General features: G+C 45.5%; 1 protein-coding gene across 9 annotated transcripts in view; it reads right to left on the bottom strand.

Moving 5' to 3' along the window:
* Sema6d (semaphorin 6D) overlaps positions 1-21741 on the bottom strand; it is a 56538-nt gene extending 34797 nt beyond the window's left edge. For 2 of the 9 annotated variants that reach the window (XM_052183449.1, XM_052183454.1), the window contains exon 1: positions 20527-21066. The gene's annotated coding sequence lies outside the window, so the exon portion shown is untranslated. Of the gene's footprint in view, positions 1-20526; positions 21067-21316; positions 21432-21605; positions 21653-21705 lie in introns of those variants that run through there. The other 7 variants (XM_052183457.1, XM_052183456.1, XM_052183455.1 and 4 more) reach the window with 5 other exon arrangements.
* Positions 21742-23063: the final 1322 nt, after the last annotated feature.

Here is a 23063-nt window from a genome sequence, read left to right as displayed (position 1 = left end):
ACAGTAAAACCAAATACTGCTGTTCTAAAAAAAGAAAAAGAAAAAGAAAAAGGGGGGGTGGTGCAGTAAGGTAATTCTTAATGACATTCTGCTATACTCACAGATGAGTGCCTTGCTCAGAGAAACTTCCTCCTGCAGCAGAAGAGAACAAATATAGAGACCCACAGCCAGACATTATGCAGAGAGTGAGAGACATTGAAACACTAAGCTCTAAATGAGATGTCAAATTCCCCCTTCAAGCTCAGGGAATCCCAAGGAAAAGGAAGCAGAAAGAAGTTCAGAGCCAGAGGAGACAGAGGGCACCAAGAAAACAAGGCCTTCTGAATCAACATGATCTAAGAGGGTATGAACTCAAGGAGATGAGGCAGCATGCGCAGCACCCGCATGGCCCTGCATGGGTCTGCACAGGCCTGCACGGGCCTGCACGGGTCTGCACGAGCCTGCACGAGCCTGCACGGGCCTGCACGGGTCTGCACGAGCCTGCACGGGCCTGCACGGGCCTGCACGGGTCTGCACGAGCCTGCACGGGCGTGCTCGGCTTCTGCACGGGCCTGCATGGGTCTGCACGGGCCTGCACGAGTCTGAACAAGCCTGCATGGGTCTGCATGGGTCTTCACGGGCCTGCACGGGTCTGCACCAGGCCCTCTGCATATATATTTTGGCTTCCGGTTTAGCGCTTTCATGGGATTCCTGCATATATGAACGAACGGGTCTCTGATTCTTGGGCTCTTTTCCTTCTGCCTGCATGGTCCAACTCAGAAATACTAGTTTTTGTTTTAGCTTCTTATATTTTATTATTGTTGCTTAGGAGCCTGTTTGCTCCCTAATGAGAGGTAGAAAGGGAGTGGATCTGGATGGGAGGGGAGGTGGGGGAAACTGAGTAGGAAATGAAAAAAAAAAACAGTAATGAGGATATACTATGTGAGGAAAAATGTTTTCAATAAAAATACGAAGAAAAATCAACAAACAAAATAATTTGTTGAGGTATAATCTACCCCTCCTATTTCTACATGTGTGTATATCAATATTGCCAATCTTTAATTCAATTTTACTTCTGACAATTTATCTCAAGCAAATAATCTAAGGTAGAAAGAAAAAGCATTATAGTAAGATAGTTATTGGCAGGAAAATAGATAAAGCATATCTAAACATAGAAAGTTAAAAGTCTATTTCATTGCTCTCTCAGTGAAAAATAATAATGATTAAAAAAATCCTCAATTTATGATGTAATGCTAAGCGAGAACAACATCAAAACATAAAATTATATGTTTACATTTTCTGATCACAGCTATACAGAAAAACATACAATGGAATAGAAAACCATAAAAGGATGTTTTTGAGCTATTTCCCTTTAAAGTAATGCTTTGTAAATTTTAACTTACAATGGATTTACAAGGGGTTTACAACTGCAATTCTAGCATTCAAAGGCTGAAGCAGGAGGATTGCTGCAGGGTCAGGTTTAATCTGGACTACACAGTGAGTTCCAGAAAAGCCTGAATTACAAAGTGAGGTTTCCAAAGAACCAATCTAAGTCTCTATGAAACAAAGGTGCAGAGGCAACACACCCGGGTCTCCATGCAGTCACACAAGCCGAGTATTTCCTCATGAGGATAGTTATCATCAGTCTGCTGAATGACAAGAATAGGTACTTAAATCCTACATGATTTTCTTCCCAGAACATGCAACTCATTGCAGATGTTAATGCACTAGAGAAGAGGATGTCCATTGTATTTGTGTCATATTTACATTGAGGGTAGCAATAAAGAAAGGGAGGCCTGAGGCTTCATCTGAGCTGGCATATTGTAAGCAAGATGTCCCCTTGCTTCTCTCCCGCTTCTAGTATTTACTGCTGCTGTGTTAAGTGTCCTGGAAAGTGTGGCACGCTGGAATCCCAAGCCTCCTGGTGAAGTTCTGACTATGATGACTGCACACAGGACATCGGTTTTGCTAGCTCCTTGCTCTTCACCAAACTATCATCCCACACCATCCCAACCCAGATAAGTGACCTGGGTCTCTGCAGGATGTGACTTCTATTAGAATGTGTGACTAATCATTAACAGCCTGTGTTCAGACCCAATTTATATGGCTGGACTGTCTCAGTGCACTCTGAAGACAATGCTGCCTGTTGGAACTCTGACTCTACTTCAGAGCTTGGTCACTATACGCCTCTTTTCCCAATCATATGATAAGGATTAGAACAGAGAAGGCTGATTTGGGTTCCTGTCTTTATTTGTTAGAACAACAAGTCATACTTCAGCCATCTCTGTAGGAATGTCCAATCACCTGTCTCATTGCTGACATAGGTAAATTCATCGCTTTGATCACAACTCTTCAAACTGTGACTCCTGAGCCCATTTGGGGCCATGGTAACTCATGCGGCAGTTTCAAAAAAAAAAAAAAAGGCCTCTGAATGTGCAATAATTAACTGAGAGCCAGAGCCAGCCCAGTGTGCCGTGAGTCTGAGGTATTTCTGGTAGCATTCGCTATGCTGTGTCATGTGACCTCACCACAGCCTTTGTTCTTAATGCATCATATTGGCTCTTTCTGCTGTGCGTGACATCAGGCACCTAGCACTGCCTAAGGCTGTCTGAAGCATGCTGGCTCAGATTTCAGACCACTGTATGCTACACAGTGCAGATACAGCACTTACACGGTTTTCTGTTCCTATAGGACTATAACAGTTTACAGAAAGCAGAGACTTTTAGTATTCCCCACTCCAATTCTGCAGCATTTACATAACACAGTGACATAACTTTAGGCTGTATTGCACTAGACTTTATTGACTTTAAAAACTGCCATTTGAGTTGTTAACTTGAGTTTCACTTTAAAAAATTCTTACATGAATTTTGACTTGAGATTTGGAGAGAATTTGCAACAGTTTCTGAAATGGCCCTGAAAATACATTTCCCATTTTGGACTACGCATTTATGCAAAGCACTGTTCTCAACATTAACTACTATAAAATCAAAGTACTAAACAGCTCTAAAAAATGTTGAAGGCTCTCCATGCCAAATATTCAGATAAGAATTCTATATGTAAGAATAAACAAGCCTGTCCCAATAGTCTGAAGGCTTTCTTTCATCTTTAATAAATTATGAAATGATACGTGAACCAAAAATCATTTTAAGTAAACTTCTTTATGACTTATTATGAATAAATGTTTAATTTGTATATCTATTGTATAAAGCTGTATACCCAGGGCACACACTCATACACCCAGGGGCAAGTAAAAGCTTCTCAGAAAAAGGGGATTGTGAATGGAACCTAATTTTTAAAAGCTGTCTCAGAAAACCATTAAGGGTTAAACTGGATATGGTGGCTCAGAGCTGTCATCCTAGAACTTGTAAGGCAGAGACAAGAGGTTCAGCGCAAACTCAAGGCCAGCCTGATCTACAGAGTGAAAACCAGGGCATAAGCCAAGGCTATGCAGCAAGAACATGTTCAAAATACCAAAAGAGCTGGGGCTAGGAAACTGATTAAAACACTTACCAGGCCAAGCAAGAGGACTGGATTGGGACCAGACATCAGATCCTTAGCACTTATGCAAGACAGATGAGCATGAAAACCTGCCTGTAATTCTAGCACTTTGAGAAAAGCAGATAGGGGACCCCCGCCCCAGCAAGTGGCTAGGTAAACTGGCCATATCGGCGAACTTTGGCTTCTACTAAAAAGCCATGCCTTAATGAATAAGACGGAAGTGATAGACAATAGTTCCCACTTCAGCCTCAGGGCTACATATGATTACAGGTGGAAACACATTCACACACATTTAACCATGCATACTACACATATGCCACACACACATACATAAGCAAAGAGAAATAAGAAAGTAAATAGTTAAATCAAGACCCCCCCCCCCAGACCCATAGCAAAGAACAACCAAACAAAACGCAGTCCATTAAAGACTGATGAGGTATCTTGGGAAAGGAAATGTACATTTTCATTTTGTTCTAAGGCTTCAAGCTAAGCATCTCCCTCCTGCATGCCAAAATAGACAGGTGTCAAGACATCCCCTACTAATGTGAAGTTAAAGTAAGTGTGGTTGAATTAAGAAATTAGTAAGCCACGCGCTTGAGGCTAAAGCAGGAGGGTTGAGGCTGCAAGCTAGCCTGGGCTATACAATGAAGCAGTGTCTAAATAGATAACTTTCTACAGACAGCACATAGTCTGCCTCTCTGCCTCAGTCTGGATTTTTGAGTTGCTTAAAATAATCAATGCTAAAACATATGAACTGGTGTCAAAATAAAACCTACTTAATAAAACCTCATAATACTAGATGATATCACAGGACCTCAGGGTCCTGACACTGTGACCAAGCGATGCGTGGCTTTTGTCGTACACGGCAGAAGGCTGCCCATCTACCTGCTGCACCATGCCGGTCATCTGTTTGCTCAGTGGAAAGGCCAGCTTTAGATGTTAGGGTTCAGATAGCTGATCAGAGACACTTGGAATACCGAATTTTTTTCCAGTCTAAAATTCGCTCAAGAGGCTGAAGAGATGATGTAGCACCTAAGAGCACTGAAGAACCCAAGTTCGATTCCCAACCCCATATCTGGCAGCTCACAACTGCCCTTAATTCCAACTCTAGGGGATCTGATGTCATCCTCCAGTGTCAGTGAATGCCTGCACACTCACGGCATACACTTACATTCACACAGCCATGCAAATAAATACAAACCCTTAATGTAAAAGTATATTAAAATAAGATGTACTCACATAGGTGCTGGCAGGTAACATTGATGATGTAGCTAAAGGTGCTTTAGGAACCCCAGGTAAGTTAGGAGGTTTCCTTTGGGCTTTTATCCCTTTAGTTTCCTAGGGACCTCAACCAAATGCGAAATCTGGTGAGCTGTTAGAAGTAGAATGAGCCAGTCAGACCTTGGTATCTCACATCAATGGTAGCGCCTCCCTCTTGCCCAATAAACATGGATTCCGAAGAACTTATTTGGCCCACGTGCTGCTGCACGTGTAATTAACAGGGAGTTGTAAGACCAGAGGGAACATACCCATAGCTGGCCTTCCCGAGGTACCACGTGATGTGCACTGTTTTGATTGGTTAGCACTCATGCCAGAGTCCTGACTGAAGCTAGACAGTTCTCAGGGATGCCAATACTTGTGTATGAGAGTTTTAAAGACTTAGCTATAGATTATTTTTTAAAGTATGGCCAAAGTGCAGGAGTGAGTTAAGTCTCCTTGGGGAAATTAGCATAAAATCTATAGAGGAAGGGACAGATCTACATGCAACGAGCGGAATGAGGCCAGTGCCCATCAGTCAGACGGCAGGTTGTAAAGCCACCTGCAGCATGGAGGTCTCTGCTGGAAATCAAAGGTGTCACCTCATAGCTCAACATTCTCAAGAGAAGTCCCGATTGCAATTATTCTTTTGACCCCATACTTCCCATGTCCTGCTCTCTAGTTCCAAAAGCATGGATGCTACAGACAAAACCCAGACTCCAGCTGACAGCATATCACTTGTAGCTTACCCTTTGAAGGTGTGAAAATCATTTCTTCATTTACAACAAATCCAAAGGCCTGGGAAAATTAGGGGACTTCCTGGCTGTTTGACAGCAGGACCTCAGACCCAGTTAGTGAGCCCTAGCCTAAGCCTCCTCTGACCAATACTGAGCCTCATAACCAGTCATCTGGTGCAGGGCCCAGGCACAATGGATAAGGGGGTCTGGTAGGAATGCCAAGAAGGTGACAGCCAAGTATTCTTAGCAAGGACCAGGGGCCAAGCAGGGGCCACATGCCCATAGAACTGGCCCTGTTAACGAATATTCCAGCATATGCTACACTTTGGTTCTTTTGAGGAAAAAAAAAAAAGAAAGACAGGCAATTTCAACAAAAATGTGAATTTTAAAATCTTAACGCATGAATAAACAAATGATTAAGCAAGAACGTGAAGAGTTTTATAAGCCTCTAGAAAATGACTAAGATCCAAGGACAGGTTGAGCTGATACAGTAACTCATTATGAGAACCTGATCCATTAGCTGTGTCATAATCACTCAATAATGTGTAGCATAGCAAATGCCTTGCATGACCAGAATGGAGTCTAGTGGCTGTGTATGTGTAGTAGAGCTGACTGGCCTTAATGTGTCTCAGTAACATCATGTTCTGGTCAGAACAGTTCCCATCTTTTCTTCTTTATGCATTTTTAAACAGTCATCCAAATAAGGTTTCCTTGTAATGAACAGAAGCCTCTGCCGTGTGAATGCTCCATATACTGCCACTCATCTTTGGTTAGAAAACAGCAGTAATGCTGGTAAAGTTACAACGTGTTGAACTCCGTGCCAACTGCTTTCCATCCGTTACACCGGGGAACAGTTTGTGGAGTTCCTCTTAGGTAGAAAGACTATTCTAATTGATCTGAGGCTCCCGAGAGGGTCAGGATCAGAGTCCGACTCTGAGCTTAGGAGCATCAGGGCTCATGGGTGGCAAGGGCTGGGAAGGAAACTGTGAAGACTGTCCAGGCGAAGGAGCAGAGTCAGCGGCCACCTTCCTCTAGGAAGCCAGATTCACTTGATAAAAGTCTGTGTGATGGCTCACCTTGGCGGGCAAAAATGCAACTATAAAACACCAAAAGTAGAAATCACAGATATTGAAAATCTAGGTAGTTAATTTTTATAGCTCCATCCAAAGGCAGAGCAGTTGGACAAAGACAAGTAGAGGAGGGGCCTCCTCACCCGGGTTTTATGGTGTCTTAGACCTGATTTACTGTTTAACTGAACCAGGAAAAGAGGCTAAAAATGTACACAGGGGAAGACAGCTCAGCCAGGCGGACTGCGTTCAGGTACCCTGTGACAGACTATTATGTGACAATAGAAGAGCAGTAACTTCCTTTGGTGGATACAGGACTTATCACACGTAATGGAAACACATCAAAGTTGAACTTTGGAGTTTCAAGAGTTAAGAGCTTTTTTTTTCCCCTTTCTTTCTTTTTTTCTTTCTTTCTTTTTTTGTTTTTTTTTAGGTTGGAGCATGAGAAAACTGTGAATTTATGATCATAAAATATCTCTGCGTTTCAGAAAGTGGAGTTAGCATTTCTGACTCTCAACAGATGGACGCGCCTTTCTAATGATGACTGTATTTACTGTGATGTTTCCAAGTTGATCTGGCAGGGGGTCCTTGTTTATCATCATACGCAAGCTACGGGGAAGAGAAGGAAGCAGGAAGAAAGAGAGCTTATGCTCATCCATCTAGTCCCACATTTGGTAGCATTTCCCTCCAATGTCAAGCACCTTCTATATTTTTAGCTGGATTTCTGTTAAATAATGGAGAAAAATATTCCTTGTCAACCATGTAACTTTTAAAGATTGTATGCACCCACAGTCATGCTGTTGTAATGTGCACAGTAGAAACAGCATACATATGTGACAAGGTATCTAAGTGCTCTGTAAAACCCAATGCTGTGCCAGGAGGTGGTGGCGCACGCCTGTAATCGCAGCACTCTGGGAGGCAGAGGCAGGCAGATTTCTGAGTTCAAGGCCAGCCTGGTCTACAGCCAGGGCTATACAGAGAAACCCTGTCTCGAAAAAAATCAAATTAAAAAAAAACAAAACCAACCCCAAATGCTGCTTTTACGAATGCTGCCAGAGGCATACCAACTTCTTCAACCTGTTACACGGACAGCGGTCCCCTTCCCTGTCCCAAAGCGGTTTAGACTCCAGATTTGGGTGGGTATACAATCCTGTCCAATGAAAACCAGAAATCTGTCACTCATTATGGCATTCCGGGAAGACCTGGCCTCCTCATCTGCTGGATTCTCACCTGACACACAAATGCTTGCAGGAACATGAAAACAGCTGCCCGCCCCAGGAAAGGCCATGGCAAACGTTCAACCCTTTGTAGCTTGTTTAGCTAAAGAAGGAATCAGCCTCAAAGCACATCTTAGGAGTCCTGGGAGCCCGAGGGAGGTCCTGAGCATTTAACACGTCTGAACTGGGATTTCTGTTTTCAGGGCAAAACATTCTCATTGTAGGAACCCAGCAAGCTGAAGCAGGCTGGGGTTCCGATGGCCGGGCTGGCTCCGATGCAGAATGCTCTCTGGTTCTACCTCTCTTTAAGGATACTTTCTCCATTTTATAGGATGGGAAGCCAAGGGTCAGGGAGACTACTGATAGACTCAATGCACTGAACCCAGGCCAGGATTTCGAGCTCTGCCTATCCTAACTTCAGGGCCTCTTATTCAAAAGCTCTGTATAAAGAAAGTACACTGGATGGAGAATAGAGTGTGAATGTGTGATAGTGCCGGGTCACTTTACGAATCCAGATTGGCAAAAACCAGTGTAGTGGATGTGTCTATAGTAGTGTAGTTAATTTTCATAATTTTGAGCCTGACAAAATTATGATAATCGTGACGATAGTTGAGGGGAAATGAAACCAAGCTTCAGGTTCCTGTGGGAGGAACTAAGCAGTGGCCACTGCACGCCTGCACATGGGCAGCAGACGCCTCCTGTCTGGAGCTGCTCATCGTCCTGTCTGTTAGCTGGACAATTCAGGGAACAGAGACTGCCAGAGACATTTGTATTAAGTCTAGCATTTATATAACATATATATATATGTATATATATATATATATGTTTATATATATATATATATATTTGTTATTTATAAAGGAACTATTACAATCCTCTCTTATATACAGTGTTGTTATTCTGTGGTTTCAAGCACCTATGACCTAGTAGGGTCTGGAAATACTGACCCAAAAATTCCAGAAACACATGACCCATCAGTTTTATGTTAAGCACCCTTGAATAAGGTGAAGAAATCTCAGCCATTCCATTCAGTCTTTCTCTGTCTGTGATGACAATGTATACCTGCCTAGGAAGGGAGTTCTATAAGGAACACTAGGTTGGCCTTTGGGCACATTGTGGGAGATTATCTTGATTGTGTTAGCTGAGGCAGGAAATTCCCAAGCATCATTTCCTGGAAATGAGACCCCAGGCTGTGTAAGAGCAGAGAAAGCATGCTGGGGATGCATGCATTCTGAGCACTGGGATGCATTCTGAGCATGCATGCTCAGGACTATGTGCACTGGCATGCATGCTGAGTCCTGGCAGGTACTGTGAGCATGCATACACTCTGAGCCCTGGCACGCATGCATTTACTCACTACTTTCTGCTCTTAACTCTTGATGTAATGTAACTAGCTGCATTGGGTTCCTGCTTTCTTGACTCCTCTGTAAGCTGGGATTGTGAACCAACCCCTTTTTATCTCTTAACTCGCTTTCTTCAGGGTATTTTATCACAGCACTAGGAAAGCAGGGCACCATCCCAGCTGGTATGGGAAGCACCCGTCTATGCAGAGACACTATACTGTGTCAGTTACCTGCCTACCATACCAGCCACTTAGCATCTGTCACATGGATCAGCTGGACAGCTGCAGTGTTTCCACTGTGCTTGAGTCCAAAGCAACCCTTTCTCAGATGTAGAAATGGTTTCAAAGTCTCACAGTGATGTAGTCAGTGAACCTATATGCCTGAGAGCCATTAAGTTCCCACTTTTAGCAGAAAAGCAAAAATACAAGTCACTATTTTGAAAGATACCAGATTAGCACAGCATTTATCAATGTGTACTACTGTAATGCTTCCATTTTGTTATTAGCTATTGCTATTAATCTATTACTGTACCTAATATACACATTAAAGTTTATTACAGGTATTTATTTCTGTATGAGGAAAGGCATGGTACATACAGGGCTTGGGCACCCACTGGAAAAGGTTCTGGAAATTAATTCCCCATAGATGATGGAGATTATTGTATTTAATCAAAATGAGACATTTGTTTTGGAGGACCACCTTCGTCTTTCTTGAAAAGATTTTGCTAATCAATAAGGACATTCCTTTTCTCCCTGACTTTGGACATCAGCCTACAGCTTTCTAAAGTACAAGCTAAACCAGCCACAGCCCATGAGCCAGGCCCATCTCTGTCCTTTGAAGCTCATGTGCCCTCTCAGTGCAACATGTTTAAGATGAGGGGATGGCTCTTCAGGGACTCAAGTGAAAATTACGGAGAGGCTGTGTTGCAGAAATGCACCAACTCCCGAGAGCTGAATGAGGTACAGTTATTGCTAACTGAAAATATTATCTATGTATTTCTGAAAATTGAGTCTAAAAACCATATTAACAGCAATGAAGTGTAAGTGATCCCCAAAGGAAAGGGCAGAGTGCTGTAAAATGTAAATGACGGCAATACATTTGAAAAGTTGGGCTGTCTGTTGCCTGACTTTGTGTGCACACATGTGTATCACACTCAAGTTGGGGGTAGTGTGTGCACACAAGTGTATCACACTCATGTTGGGGACAGTGTGTGCACACAAGAGTATCACAATCATGTTAGGGACAGTGTGCACACACAAGTGTATCACACTCATGTTGGGGACAGTGTGTGCACACAAGTGTATCACACTCATGTTGGGGACAGTGTGTGCACACAAGTATATCACACTCAAGTTGGGGCTCATGATTTTTAAGTCACCACGGTATTCCGCTCTTACAATGGAGGAAGATACAATATGGAGATAGTTGTAGCATTACAGAACCCTGTTACTAGAACCTTGGAGGTGTGAGGTACTAGTTGTCCCCAAATTTTGTTCTAAGAAGAAAACAGTGAGTGGCCTGTAGGCCAGGGTCTGTCTCAAGCCTCAGGCTGATGGTCAAGCACGGCTAGCTTCCAGGCCCCTAGCTCTGCGTTCTTAATCCACTGTTCTGAAATCTCTTCTGTTGACAGGTATACAGTGTGATTTTCAAAATTAGAACTGACTTTACACATCAGATAGAAGAGGCCTTGAGAACCTTCTGCTGCTCTTTGAGTTCTAGCTGAACACAGGACACTAATTGAATGACTGGCCTTTGGCGGCTTCGAGCTTCACAAACCAGAGACAGTCATGATCATCAGGGAAGGAGCACAATAGTCTTGCTTGAGAAACTCCATCAAGTTGGCCAAGAGGCTGTGCCAAAATCAGCAAGTGACAAGACAGTTGCGTCTGTCACGCCTCTCCATCCGCCCCTACTGAGTAGACAGTTGCTTTGAAACACTTCCCCACAGGTTCAAAATGGCTCAGGTTCCCAAACAGCATTCAGCCAGCTTTGTCAGAGAAAAACAAGTAGATTCTTGGACTGCTTTCCATTCATTTACTAAATACCTATCCTGAGAAAACAAAACAAAATAACAACAACAAAACCCACTGTGTAGCATTCTCAGTAGAGAGCATGATATCAAGATCAGTATAGGTCAGGTCTGGGTTGTTACAAACTGATGTGACTATATTTAAAAGCTCCCCCATTGATTATTCTAAGAGCAACGTAGCTTTTTTCACTACTTAGGTCTACGGTTTTATTGTTTTCTCCATCAATTAAATTGAGGAGATTTACGGCGAGTGGTGGCGATACAGGCTCCAAAGTCAGAACTGGGCAGAAATTCTGACTGTGATTTCATGGTCCTCATAAGGTCCTGAGCTATCCTAGGCAGAATAACAACCCACCCTTGAGAAGCGTCAACACCTGAGTTCCTGATACCCTTAAAATATGCTACCTTTCACGGCAAAAAGGCAATTGGCTGAGGACTTTAAAACTGGGAACTAATCATGGGTCATCTCTGAGGCCAACGTTGTTATGATGGTCCTTAACATGAGGAAGAGGGAGGCCGGGAAGTGAGGGATGCAGAAGCTGCAAACGTGGGGGAAGAAGTAACAAGCAAGGACTGAACATAACCACGGAGATTACAGAAAGCAAGAAGAGTTTACCCCAGCCACTGACACCCCTCTGACTTCCGCTCCTTCTCACTATAAAGTTATAAATCCCAATCGTTGTGGGTTACTGGTTTGTAGTCATCTATGAGAAGATGACATTCCTTCAGGATTTCCTCAAGAACCTGTGAAATTCCCTACAAAACGGGAATAAAAAGTAGGTTTCCCAACATACTAACGCAGGACCTTGAGAGTGTAAATAAAACCTTTCAGTGCTCCACACAGATTAAGAACGCAATGCTCAGTCATTATGCCCACGACTCTGTTCCAGCATAAATGTATCGGTGGCTGTTTACAATGAGCAGTGATTTCATTATGTTGTAATGGCACCTTCCACTTTAACTGCACTTTCATTTCCATGTATTGTTGTATCTGACACGAACTATAATTTCATGGGGCAGCAGAGCATCAACAGATGAGGAAACCTGATTGGCTGACCATGGGTGGAAATCGAGGCACCTGCTTCTGAGTGCAGTGTGCTCCCGACCTCAGCATGTGCACTGTATCAATAGATAGAGAGTAGTAATAAGTGACCACACGCTCCAGACACACTCCTTCCCTGTGGGCTGAGCCAGGGGAATTTCCAGCCAAGCCTCGGCCCCCACTCTCCCAAGCATGGAAAACACACACACACACACACACACACACACACACACACACACACACACACACACCTCTGTCTAATGTGTCTAGTCAATTGTGCAAAGGACTAGTCGGAAGAATTCCATCCTGACCACAGCAGGCAATCACCTGATGCCCTGGAGCATGAAGTTTGATTACCCTTATCTCTGTTTATCACTGAATCAAGAGCTGTTGATAGGAATACTGGCCCAGGGCCCTGCTTATGAAATGATACAGGCCAGTCAGCAGAAATAAGCCATGCTCGGTTTTTTTTTCTTCTTTCCTGATTTTTCCTCACGGTGGAAATCTTTTACAAACTAGAATTTTTAAAAATAAGCCTCTTTAGCTTGCAGTGTGTTTTATTGCTTTCTCTTCTCTTTCATAAGCTAACTGAGATGCCCTGGGCTGGCAGGGAGAGGCCATGCCCAGCTAGCAGCCTGTTCACACCCATCTTGCTGCCCACTACTGTGTTGACACAGGAACCTGCATCAGCACCCCCACCTCCCCACCCCCACCTCATTCCCACCCCCACTCCTTCTTCCCGCCCTGAGACACGAGGTTATCAGGGATACTTGGGCTACACTGGAGGCTCTTTTCTCAAAGAGAGGTCAACAGACAGAAGGTGTTAGTTACCTAGTAAGCCTGAGGGAGGGTTAGGGTTCTGGAAATCTGCATTTTAATCTATGTAATGCTGATGAATTTAAAAGTCGGGGGGGGGGGGGGAATGCCCATGATTACAGGTCGGAAACTTGGACTAGCTCAGGGGCGTGCCTGAGTGTTTATGGCAAGTCTCACCAAGACAGGAGCCACCAGCACAGAACACACACCAATTATCGCAACTGTCCTTTGACAGCAGCAGCAGTGGACTCCAGGTTCTGACGTCATGTCTCTCAAACAGCAGACATCTATGTGGGTTGCAGGTCTTCAACAGAAGCATGGAGGCTCTGAGGCCAGTCTCCAGGCCGCCTGCAACAATCCCTTTCCCAGCCTGACTGACCCAGTGTATGGAGGTGCTGTGGAGCTGAAGTCAGGAGCCACACACTAGCCAAAGAGCAGTACCAGAGTCACACACCGCAAGACGTGCAGAAGGAAGAGGCTCTGGAGCCAGACTATTTATTTTTACTAACAGACACTGGTATATTTAAAACACTGCTGCATGCCAAGCACTATTATAAGTGCTCTTCAAATATTAATTCATTAATGTCTCACAACCATCTTCTGACACAGGTACTGCTAGAACAGTCTCCCATTTATAAGCCTCAGAGAGGTTAAGTAACTTGTTCATGATCACACAGTTTATCTATTGAATTACACTCCCTCTCACAGATCCTAGCTTCCCCCCCTTCACTAAGGAGTAGTGGTTTAACTTAGAACATACTTACTCTCCTATGCCTCAGTTTCTTCATCTGTACAATGAGTATGTTATTCATAGGAGCCATTGTAAAGAATGCCGATCAAATGACTTGGCATATTTGCTTGTGTGTCAGGCCCATGGTGAGGATTCCCATATGCCAGCCCCTTGCTCTCGGCCTTACATTCTCCGGGACAGTGAGAGGATAAAACGGGACAACATATTTAAAGTGCTAGGCACGATGCCACAGTGCAGGGCAAACACATAGCATACACTGTTATTATTAGCCCCGCTGAGCCAGGCCAGCTTATTTTAGATTGGGTTTAGAGGCAACTGTGCTGGGCACAGGGGAGTTGTGTGCCTTTAGCTTCACGCTACTGTGCAGGCGGCAGATCAATGACTAGACTTAACAGGCTTTCTGTTTTAAGTCACTGAAATATTCCTAAAAAGTTTGTTCCCCATATTGGATTTGCTCAGTTAGACTTCTCCCTACTGACCTATTTTGTAATTTCTGATTGATGTTTAATTGGCAGCAATTCTTCACTAAGGCTATCATGCAAAACATTAACTTGTGAGAGACTTGTATATACCTTGGAATACTGAGCCAGGGGTGGGTACCAGGCTTGGAAAAGCAGCTGACTTGACCATTCCCAATGCCCCCATTTTCATCTTATTCTTCCTTCGATATGTATTCTAATAAGCATACTTACACTACAGAACTTCTGTCTTTCCTCCCCCGAAAATTATTACATTTGCCATTAAACTTAACTGTGTGTTGATTCTAATTTAAGTTAACCTCTGGGTTAACAATGGCTGGGGACCATTCATGCTCCTATGTAGCTTGGAGGAAAGTTTGGAATGGGGAAGGGGGAGTCACAGTGCTAGGGAGGAAATGACACAGAGAGCCAGCACTGGTATCAGAACCTTTGTGCTGGGAGCTCAGAACCGCAAAGGAAATGTTCACTTCCTAAAGGATGCGGTCATAATTTTCCAAGTCCTTTCCCTCTATGAGGAACAAGTTGCCCCGGCCTCAAACCACTCTACACAGGCTGCCCGCCAGGGGAAACTGTATCTGCTGTATGATAAAACCAACCCATACATTTGTGACATTTGCTGATCAGGTGTGCGTCTCCCTCTGCTGACCTGAACCAGGCCACAGCCTTAGGGAGCAGCCATCTAAATGGGCCTTACCCTCCAGTCTGACTCATTATCATGGCTTCAATGTTTTCTCATCTCTATTTCCTGTCTCCACATCATCTTCTTTCCCTTCCAGAACACTTACATGAACATGCATTTAAAAAAAAAATTGAAGCGTCTATGTTTAAAGTGTTTTCATGTTAAAAAGAAAAGATAAAGGAGACCCATCAACAACCTAGGCTGCTTCTGTTCAATATCTCCGTGAGCAGAGGGCTCACCCTGTGTTCGCTACACGGCGAGTTCCTGTGTGTAGGAGCCACCTGCAGCTGACGTGGGGTTTTCGCCACTCATCACGGTGCAGTCTGAGTTGTCCCGGATTGATCCCGTGCATTCTGATGGCTTACTCTCTAAGGCCAGCAGCTCAGGGACACCCAATACATCTTTGTGGGTTGCACAGCCAACTGCCACTGTGCACCTGAAATACAACTGTGCAGGAGGTAAGGACTCAAATGCAGACAACTGACCTTGACCCCAAGCCCACCCCACCCCAGGCCCTTTGCTTAAGCTGTTCTCTATGCCTGGAATGCCTGTTCTTTCAACACCTCCCCCACCGCCTCTCACTGTCCACCTGTTCAAGGCCTACCTAGTTCAAGGGCCAGCTCAAATGTCAGTGGTTCCATAGGTCCATAGGGCCCTCCCTGACCACCCTCACCAGAAATAACCTCCCTTTTCTCAGCTTCCATGGGACTGGGTGTATCTTCTCTGGTGCTTAAAACACACCCCATTCTACTGTCGCTGTTCGCTTAGCGATCTGGAATTGTGTCTTGCTCCTCTATAAGCTCAAGCAGAGCAAAGCCTTCATCAAAGCTGAATGGACACGTGCGCGACCATGACAAGAACAGAAACAGTGCAATCCGATCAATGCTTCTGTGGTCTCTCTTTGTCTACTGCTTTCAGAACTATCTTTCTTCCATCTGCCAATTACCCAAGGGAAGTCTGAGATCTTCCAAGCACTCCTGTAGTTACTAGTGAGGTACTGACAAAGGTAGTGAGTCTAGCTTCCTGGTGAACTGATGGTCCACTGAGGAACAGAAGTGTTTTCTTGACGTGCTTCCTCCACTCCAGTTCTTCTGTGCCAGTGCAAACCATTGTCTCTACTGCTAATGCAGACTCCAGTAACCAGCTAAGTGGTTGCAGATCCTCCTGAGGTCTTATTATACATGTACTGACACACTGAACGCTTACTCTTGAAACCTATATTTCCCTCCCCTTAAATACAAGTTGAAAACCCTAAATTTCTGCATCATGTGTAATGGCGATGAATATCTGGTTTTAAGATGTTTTTTTCCCTCCCATAGGAATCCTGAAGGAAAAGCACAATAACACGAAGTTCCTGCATGGGAGAAGGAACGTCTCAGCAGCATGTCTGATCACTGGTCAAAGAGCTGTTGAAGCAATATGAAGAACAGTGTGTGTCATGCTGGAATCTATGGTCAGGGTTCAGGCATGCATTTTCAACCCCAGAGCGGTGGCCCATGAACAGCTCTGGGAACTGGGACAGAAGTATGTAATAGATTGTCACCTGACACAATCAGGGACTGAATCCTAAGTGCACCCAGACAGTCCCTTTTCAAGGGTGAACATTGCCGTATGTCTTTCCATGCTGCCAACCAAGAGAAGAAAACCTTACATGGAGAGGAGCGTTGGGAGAGGTGCTATCTGAGACCCTGAGACCGCTGAAGATGTCACGGCTATCCGGCCAACAGGAAGACGCGGTTCAGGAGCACATCCACATCAGTAAGTCTTCAATAAACACTTTCTCCCTGAATGTAACTTCATTAAGAAGAGTCAAAAACATCAGAGCGATCTGGTACTGCGATGAGGTAATGTGGGCTGGGATGTTCAGAGGTTTGAACTCCCTACTGGGTGACTCAGTTTCCTCATATCAAATAGTGATGATGAAGTTCACCTCCTTGTAGGTATCTGAGTCTTACACATAATCAAGATGGCGATGTCTGGAATTTAATCAGCAGACTCGGTCCATTGTTGGGCATTATGGCTTCTGGTCCCTCTCTTTTCCATCTTCCTCTTCTATCACCACTACCCTCCTGGTCCCTGCTACTCTGTGGCTGAGGTCACTCACACCAAAGTGTTGAATGACCCCACTCCTTATGCACATCAAGTCCCCAAAGAAGTATTCTCAATTAGAAAAGTTTAAACCAAGCCATTGAAAAGCTTGGCAATGTCTCCTAAGAAAACTCACCTGCCTAATACATTTTATTCTTTCTCTAACAAGCAATAGTTACCATTACAGACATAAAGAACAGGGTAACAGCAAGATGTGATCAAAATTGTGTGTACTGTGGACTACAAGCCCGTGTGTAGGCCCATCTCGCAGTCTACGAAAGGGATGAAGCCAGGGCATGTGTGGGTCACTGAAGAGCTGGACAGGTCTTTTTCTGTCTCTGGCTCTGGGTCACAGGCCAAATGCTGTTCTTATTTCTTTCTTCACCTTTCGGACGGAATGAGTTCTTGAAGGGTGGGCTGAGCGGCGTGTGAATAAGCTCCCTCACTCTGTGATTCTGTGACTAAACTGTATCACACTGCTGTGGCCACATGCCGCTTAAGGCTGGAACAAGTGCCCCTGTAAGTGAAAGACACCTTGCACGCCAGCAGCCCTTGTGGCAGGTGGACTTCCAACCCTGAATGGGGGGGGGGGGCGCAGGTTGTAAAATGATGGAGACTTCCTGTTCTGGGTGTTAGCTTTAGTTACCACAGCCAGACAATGTTGCCAGTGGTGTGGAAGGAAAAAATTGCTGTAGCCAGCTGTGCTATTCACAGTTGGATGGATTCTGTGTACCTCCAAATGGTGACAGAGCCAGCAGCCTGTTGTAAGCAAGGACAGTATGATGGATGATCTACATCCTGTGTCCAAGTGGAGAGGATGGCAGAAGTTCACTTCAGGGTTGTTAAAATGCTAATCTGGGTGAGTTAACAAAGCCCTGATAGAAAAGAAAAGTTTGAGAAGCACTAATACTCATGTGGGTTCTCCACTCACAGATCTGAAGGCCCTTAGCTGCAACCTGCTATGATTATTATTATTGTTTTTATTATTATTATTAAAGAACTTATAACAACTTTCCTGTTGGGGAGAAATGAAAACCACCTCAGCGGTCAGCTACGTCACCCCTATTATCAAGGTCTGATAGGAAGAGAGCCCGCTTGAGCCACCTCAACTGAGAAGTGACCTGGCATGCTTAATGGAGTCACAGAGTCTACTGTTTGCATGTGGCACAGGAATAAATCACATCACTTTTCCTCCCAACTGGGGTTGTCAATTTTCTCCCAATTGGGACATGTCTTCTACCATGTCCTAAGACGATGGACTGGCTAGATTTTTGCTGCTAAATCTCCATTCACATAAGCCTCAGGGAATTCCATATTCTACTGCTGTGACAGACCCAGTACACAAACTATACTGACACCCATTGATTAATGCTGAGGGCAGAGAGGCCTGTATCAGGAACATTCTTTGCAGACTGCCTTGCTTTAAAGTTTGGTCACAGAGCAATTTGCACACACAAAAAAGAGACATATATTTATATCTCTAGTCCCCCAGATCTGGTTTTCTAGTCAGCAGTGTTGCTCAAGGTAAATATACAAAAATATATCTGGCAGCAGGGTTATAGCTCCTTGCAAATGACAGGTACTCAATGATCACAGATGGGCTAGCCTACCTCAACTGCCTCTTGCTTCTTCTGGAAGTAAATCTAGTCTATGCAAACTCACAGACTCTTAACTGAGATGAAAGATAACACTTTGTCCTGCAGCGTGTGAGGGTAGGAGTTTGTCTCCTGGGGTCGCACTAGCACCGGCCAGGCACCTAGCCAGGCTCTCAGTCCTGCATGAAATGCATCCGAAGAGTGAAAAATGACGCTATTTCACATGCATTTTTCACCCTTTGTATGTCAGTGAGACTCACATGCAAGAACAATCACTAAGCTAATTACCACAGTTCATTATGACGGAACAGCGGGAAGAGCTCCCTCAGACAAGTCCCCAACAATCAAGAAGATCTTTTGGAATCAAAGTTCTGAATCCAAGCTACTTGTTCATGGCCTTTCAAGGAACGGAAACCACCAGACAGGATACAGAGGCCCACTTACCCACATTAGTTACTGAACAGAGCCTTCCTGTGCAGCAAGCCAGTAAACTGAAGTCTTCTGGATTTTTAAGTTGCCCTCACTCTAAGGACTAAGGCTGACGTCACATCCATCTTTCAAATCCATCAAACCAAGGGAGGCATGACCAGATGGTGCCGGTACTATTAGAGGGCATCAGAAGAGGGGGTAGGGGTGGCAGAATGCCCACAGATCTAAATCAAACTCAAGTTAACCAGATGCCTGGTGATGGAGACATCACAGTATTCCTGCCACATTCTCCTGTATCACAGAAAGGCTCCGCAGAAAGGGTCCCTTTGTGGCATTCTTAGATGGGCACCAATATTCTGCAGACTCCAGTAAAAAATGCTAGCAATTGTTGCTCTTCCTAAGCATGGCAGCAGAGAAATCTTAGGATCTTGTATTTAACTGTCTTCTCAGAGCCTATCTTAGAGCCCTCAACAAAAGCCCTGGCCATCCAAAAAGCTCATCTCAGCTATGAGTGAGCTCTAGTTTATCTTCAGCTATTTAGGTTCCTAGTGATATAGGCCCAATCTCAGAGCTTATCTGTAATTTTTAGGTATCTAAGCCAGGATAGATGCTTGTGTGTAACACATGTTAGCTTGAGAGAAAGAGTCTGTCACTCACTACATTAACTGCTACTAAAGAGAAGTTAATTTCCTAGGGAGATACTTAACATCATGAATAAACACAGCACCAGAATCTATTGTTTTATGCCATCAAAAAGACAGTAAAACACTCCCCACCCCCAGCAGTCTAAGCTTTCACAATACAGGGAAGAAAAGCCTTGGAGATTTTTCTCCAAAGGGAGTATTTCTCCTTTTCAAGGGGCAGAGACAAAAGCAACTGAATAAAAATGTTATCTCTTTCCCTGAGAATTCAGCATTGGAATAAACAAAAGATTCTACTTTATTGCATCAAATATCAAGCAGAGGGACTGAGGAAACACTTATGTTTTGGTACTGCAGACTTAAAATTTGTAGTACCTAGAAGTTTTGTGAGGAAGTAGCCCTCGACATTTCCCATAACCAGAAGCAGCATTGTATTTAAGGAAAAGAAACCTTAGTGGCTGACACGGGGTCCAGTTACTGTACACAAAGTCGCGGGGCAGGGGCATAGAACTATAATAACGATGTGCAGTCCCTCTCTGAGGATGCTGGAATTGACTACTGACCAGTCCAATTCCCCTAGTGCTCTAACTCATACCCTACTGCTATACTTCCCCCACCCCCTCCCTAGCGCGCTCCACGGCATTTAAAAAAAACAAACAAACAAGTATTAGATTTAAATAGTATTCTGCAAGCAATGGTCCTGGTAGCTGAATAATGAGAAAAAATTCCAACTCAGTTTGCATCCACACCTTCAAGTTCTTAGAACCCAAGAGTTAGACATCCGACTGAGAGCTGAAAGCGCTTCCAAATTTCTCCAGGGCGGCTACTGCCTCAATTTCTACAGAGGGTCATTGCAGCAGAATCTGGAAGTTTCCCTACCTGGTTGTTGGGCTCGGCTTGCCTGCCTCTGCTCCCGGCTACGTCTCAGACGCCTCTGGCTGAGAAAGACGCGGCTCATACAAAATTGACTTTTCCTATTTGTTTCCATCCATAATTGATGGGGAGCTGAGAGCATAACACGTCTCCCGGCCGAGCCCTTGCCGCCTGGAGAAGACCTCCTCTACGGAGCTTCGGTGGAGCATTTTTCAGCCAGAGAACAAAGCACGCAAAGTTGCGGGGGAGAGTGGCTGGGAGGCCCGCGGGTGGGTGCCCACGGTCCCCGCGTGGACAGCTAGTGGCTCCGCGCTCCCAGGCTGTCCCTGCTTTCTCCCCGCCGAAGCTGGCGGAGCGGCCTGGGCTGCGCTGCGGTCGGGCTGGAGGCTCCAAGCTCCGCAGCGAGGAAGGCGGGCTCACCCAGACGGCTTGCGGAACAGCGCCGAGCCGGCCCTGCCAGGAAGAAACTTTTCCTCGCTGCCCGGGGTGTCTTTTCTTCCCTTAGGGGTGCGCCCCGGAGGAGGGGTGCGTCTAGGAGGAGGGCCGAGCCGCCCCGCCCCGCCCCCCAGGCCGCCCACCGGCCAGCTGGGGACCGGTCAGCCAGACCTCCGCAGGCGCCTCGGGCACCGCTGGAGAGCGTGCGACTGGGGAGAGCAATGAACTCCGGGGAGATACGACGCTACGCCCACGCAAACACGCGCGCCCGCACACAGCTGCGCTGCGGGCTCGGGGCTCGGGGTCCCACCCCCATCACGCACCCAGAGCGTCAGCGGAGCTTGGGAGAGACTGTCCTTACCTCTCATGAGGAAGCCTGCTTTAAAACACAGACAAATAAAGCTTGTCACGACCAGACGGAAAAGCCAATCAAGACAGGGTGCAGAAAGAGCAATCCACGGTCTCGGGTCTTGCCTTGCGATCTATCCTGAACTCGCCCCGCTCCAGCCCTGGCGGCTGCGGCGGCGGCGGCGGCGGCGGCGGACCCAGCGCAAGCAAAACAAACCGCTGCTCGGCAAATGGTGTAATTCGATCCATCTCCGAGGCGCTCCCCTAGATCCCCGCTCCTGCTGCCTCTCTGCAGCTCCCACCTCGGCCAGTGCCGCCCAGAGCTCCACGCGCGCCACGGCCTCGACCCCGGGGGCCGCCGCGTCCCTGATCGCGCTCGGCCGCGCGCCCAGGCTCTCCCACCTTAGTGGAGCCGCTCCTCCCGCGCCTCCCGGAGCCGGGTCGCCCAGCTGGCGCCGCCTCTGTAGCCTGCAAAGCCGCCTCTCCCTTCCCTCCCTCTCCCTTCCTCCAGGCGCCCTCTCTACTCTCCCAGCCTCCCATAGACGTCCCGAGGACAAATCGCTGCAGCCCAGTGGTGCCGTGGGCGCAGTTGTACCCCGAAGTTTTGACTTAGTTTTCTAGTCTAGGATTTATTTTTGAGCTCATTTTTACAAGCCCCCTCCCCCATTTATCTTTATAACCACTAAGTAAAACAGCTGGGAAGAGGCAATCAAACATAGCTGTAGCTTTAGAAAATACAGAAATTGCCTACTAAAAATCTTATTTCCACTTTGAATGAAAGCCATTCAGTACAGTGTAATTTTGCAGGCTAATGAGCCGGTTTTACAGGCAAGTGTTTCGTTTAATACGTTGTGGGAGAAATGAAAGTGTCCTTGAAGCGACATCATTTAAGATGTACGGACTGTCATAAATGAAATAAAAGAATCATATATTCCCAAACAAGAGGATCTTAATTCAAAGTTCATTTCCAAGAACGGGCTATGTTTATTAGTTTCCAATCTAATCATGAATCACTTAAGGGTTCTAAGTGGCTGGAATCAACCCTGATGCCCTCTCTTAAAGGGAGAGGAAGAAGAGAGCATTTCCACCAAACTTTTGGTTTTCCTTTGAGTGTGGTTAATTACCGCGGAAAGAGGGACAGGGCATGGAAACATTCTTGTCTATGATTCTTCCTGTTTTTTTTTTTTCTCTCTCGCACACAGATATATGTTTACATTTAGGAAGAACACTGCCCTGGATTTGAAAAGGAACTCCAAAAAGACACCCCCAGTTAACACTTGTAGCCAAAAGCAAGCTAGGAGAGAAAGGGCAGCTTTTTAAGATGCAAGCTTTTCCCGCTGTTCCTCCTGTTACTAGAAGGGGGGGGGGGGGCGCAGAAAGAGCAGCTTCTGAGGCTAGCTCAGTGTTTTTCTGCTTTAAGTCTTTTGTTCCTGGTTGGCTGGTGTTTTCTGGTTGTGTGGGGGCTCTGACATCATTGCAAGTTACTTGGCAGTCAGGGTCCTCCCCTAGCTAACTTCTGACCCAGAAAGCTGTGGCTGTTTCCTGGCCAGCCAGTCCTTTCTTGTTTTCTGCACTGCAGGCAGAGGGTACTGGCTACCCTGTGAAGAAGCAACCTGAGGACAGGAGCTACTTAGTTGGTGAGGAAACAAGTCACAGGCCACCTGGACAGGTTTCCAAGTTGTCCTATGTCTGCAGTAGCATCAAAGGTTCATTTCAGATTCCTGAATCCACCTCTCCCCCCCCCCCCCACACAAACACCC

Source organism: Apodemus sylvaticus, chromosome 5 (genome assembly GCF_947179515.1).
Source record: "Apodemus sylvaticus chromosome 5, mApoSyl1.1, whole genome shotgun sequence".
In the NCBI taxonomy this organism is placed as follows: Eukaryota; Metazoa; Chordata; class Mammalia; order Rodentia; family Muridae; genus Apodemus; species Apodemus sylvaticus.
This window is presented reverse-complemented; position numbering and strand designations above follow the sequence as displayed.